The sequence below is a fragment of the Megascapheus bottae genome, chromosome 22 (genome assembly GCF_031878675.1).
Source record: "Megascapheus bottae isolate mThoBot1 chromosome 22, mThoBot2.hap1, whole genome shotgun sequence".
NCBI classification, from domain to species: Eukaryota; Metazoa; Chordata; class Mammalia; order Rodentia; family Geomyidae; genus Megascapheus; species Megascapheus bottae.
This window is the reverse complement of record NC_143530.1, coordinates 32419272-32421847: the sequence shown is the minus strand read 5'-3', so window position 1 is coordinate 32421847 and position 2576 is coordinate 32419272. Positions and strand designations below refer to the sequence as shown.

The 2576-nt window shown below is 47.2% G+C and overlaps 1 pseudogene; it reads right to left on the bottom strand.

Annotated features, from left to right (window-relative positions):
• Window positions 1-258: 258 nt before the first annotated feature.
• On the bottom strand, window positions 259-1538 carry LOC150048475 (four and a half LIM domains protein 1 pseudogene; annotated as a pseudogene).
• Window positions 1539-2576: the final 1038 nt, after the last annotated feature.

Sequence of the window (2576 nt, the reverse complement as noted above, 5' to 3'; positions counted from 1 at the left end):
AGCACATGGAGAGTCTGGAGTTATAGGCCAGCCTGGGCTACAGTTATGGTAGAAACTGTGTTAGAAAGTACACATACACACACACAAATTCTTACCATGATCCCTGTATGTCCTTACTTGAGCAACTGTAACAGAACAAGAGTAAAGGACAGAAGGAACAACTTTAAAGAGATGCAAAACTGCTCTTCCCTTTTTGATGGTGTAGGGCAGAGGGAAAGAATCAGGGCACGCACACACACACGCACACACACAAAAAAGAACCGGACTGAAATTTTGTTTCATAGGACAGAAGCCCGCCCCCACCAAGTTACACCTTTTTGGCACAGTCGGGACAATACACCTGCTCCGACTGCAACACGAAGCGCTTGCTGGCCAGATTGGTGGAACACTTTTTGCAAGAGAAGCAGTAGTCATGCCAGGTTAATCCCTCATAGGCTACCACACTGGTACCTTTACCAAACCCAGTGATGGGATTCTTGCATCCGGCACACTTCTTGGCCACAAAGTTCTTGTAGCAATCCACACAGTAATACTTGTCCTCTATGGCAGTGAAATGCTGCTCAGCCAGCTTCTTGTTGCAGTTAATACACACAAAGCAAGTGGCATGAAAGGGTTTGTCCTGGTATGTGATTCCTCCAGAGGTAATGGGCTTGTTGCATTTCGTGCAGTGCTTAGAAAACTTGGCCTTATGGCAAGACACGCAGTAGATGTCATCCCCTTTGGGGAAGAAGCTGTCCGTCCCGATGACCTTCTTGCAGTTGCTGCAGATGAAGCAATTTTTGTGCCAGAGGGAGCCCTTGTACTCCACGTTCTGATCTCCTGACACAAAGACCTTGGTACACCCTTTGCACTTTGGGGATTCGTCACTCTCGGCGGCACACGTGTTGCACAGGATAATGTTCTCCCTGGCCACAAAGGTCTCACTGGCCAAGGGTTGAGAGCACATGGCACAGCGGAAGCAGGTGTCATGCCAGAAGAGGTTCCTGTAGCGCACTTCCTTGCTTTCTGCGCCGATGAGTGTGTGGCACTCTGCGCAGGTGTTGGCATAGAACTTGTCAAAGCACTTCAGGCAGATCCGGTTGTTGTCCTTCTCCACATACTTCCTCCCTTGCAAGGGTTCCCTGCAGCGCTGGCAGGTGGACGTATCAGACATGGTGCCCACCTACTATGTGGATGTGTGGACAGGATGTCTTTGGCAAGGGCTGGGCACCGTTGGGAATGACTGTGTCTCAGAATGACAGGCCCCACTGTCTTCCAGGAGAGCAGCGGCTGCAGGGAAGCTGTGGCAGGTGCTTCCCTGAGGAGCCACTAGCAAGTGGAGGCCAGTGCCTCTACCCCTTGGATGCTGGGATTATGGGTCTGATCTGTCATGCCTGGCTACGGGTAAGGGTTATCATCATGCAGGAACGGTGAAACTCACGGATCAGGAGATGACTTCATTTGCTGTTCATAAACCTGAAGGGAAGGAGGCACGTAACACCATGGGTGGTTTTGTGGGGGAAGTGCCAGAACCAGTTTAGAGACAGAGAAAGAGAATGGAACTGGGAACAGGGACAGATTATGGTTTCCATGGTAAGAACCTGATGGAATAATACACAGGCATAGTGTCAGCCAGTCTGGGTCATTTCAGTAGATTCCAAGGCAACAGTGGCACTCCATGGTCAGCACAGCCCAGATGTCAAAGCTATAGATGAAGGAAAAATGGAATACACAGTGAATGCACAGTACTAGGGTGTAAGTCCTGGACCAGGTCACTTCTGATGGACCAGCTGAGTCCCGGGTCAGAATGAACATTCAAGTTTCCATTCTCCCTTGTTGTGAAGGGGAAGATGGCCATGCCTCGATGCTTCTCCTTGTTGAGAATCTAGACTTTTCAGCGAGGTAAGTTGGAAAGCCTCTCTGTGTTTCCAGTTCTTCTTTTTCCTTGGTCAATGCCATAGTGTTATGGTTGGGACCAAGTGAAACGACCTAAGCTAAGCCATCAAACACAGTGTGGCACACAGTAGACACTGAAGAAGTGGCAGTGGTCACTGTGCTGGCAGGATGTTCCAAGAGGCTGTTGGACAGACATCTCAAGAAGGTCCTTCTAGCCTCCCAATTCTCTTATTAACCCAGTTCCATGTTGACTCTACAAGTTATTGTTGCCACCAAACTTCTTTCAAATATGCTTCATAGGGTCACTCTTTTTTTGTTTTATTTATTTTATTTTAAGTCCTAGCGCTTGAACTGAGTGTCCAAATGGTGTCTCTGAGGCTATTTGTGCTCAAGTCTAAGCTTATTGGAGATAAAGAGTTTCACGAGGACTTTTCTGCCTGGGCTAGCTTAATATGACAGTTCTTACATAACATAACATAACGAATTCAAAATCTGTGTAGGCTAAACAACAGAGCTAAAAATAATTTTGAAAATGTGTATTCATATTGCTTTAGTAGCAAGCACTTCCAAAATGGGCAGACTCACCCACCAGTTTTCGTTCTCTTCAAATGCAAAGCAAATTCCAATACCTTTAGGACAGTACTACAAAACCTCGCCATGAACAGAGATATGTCTCTTTCTATACACATTTTCTTCAATCC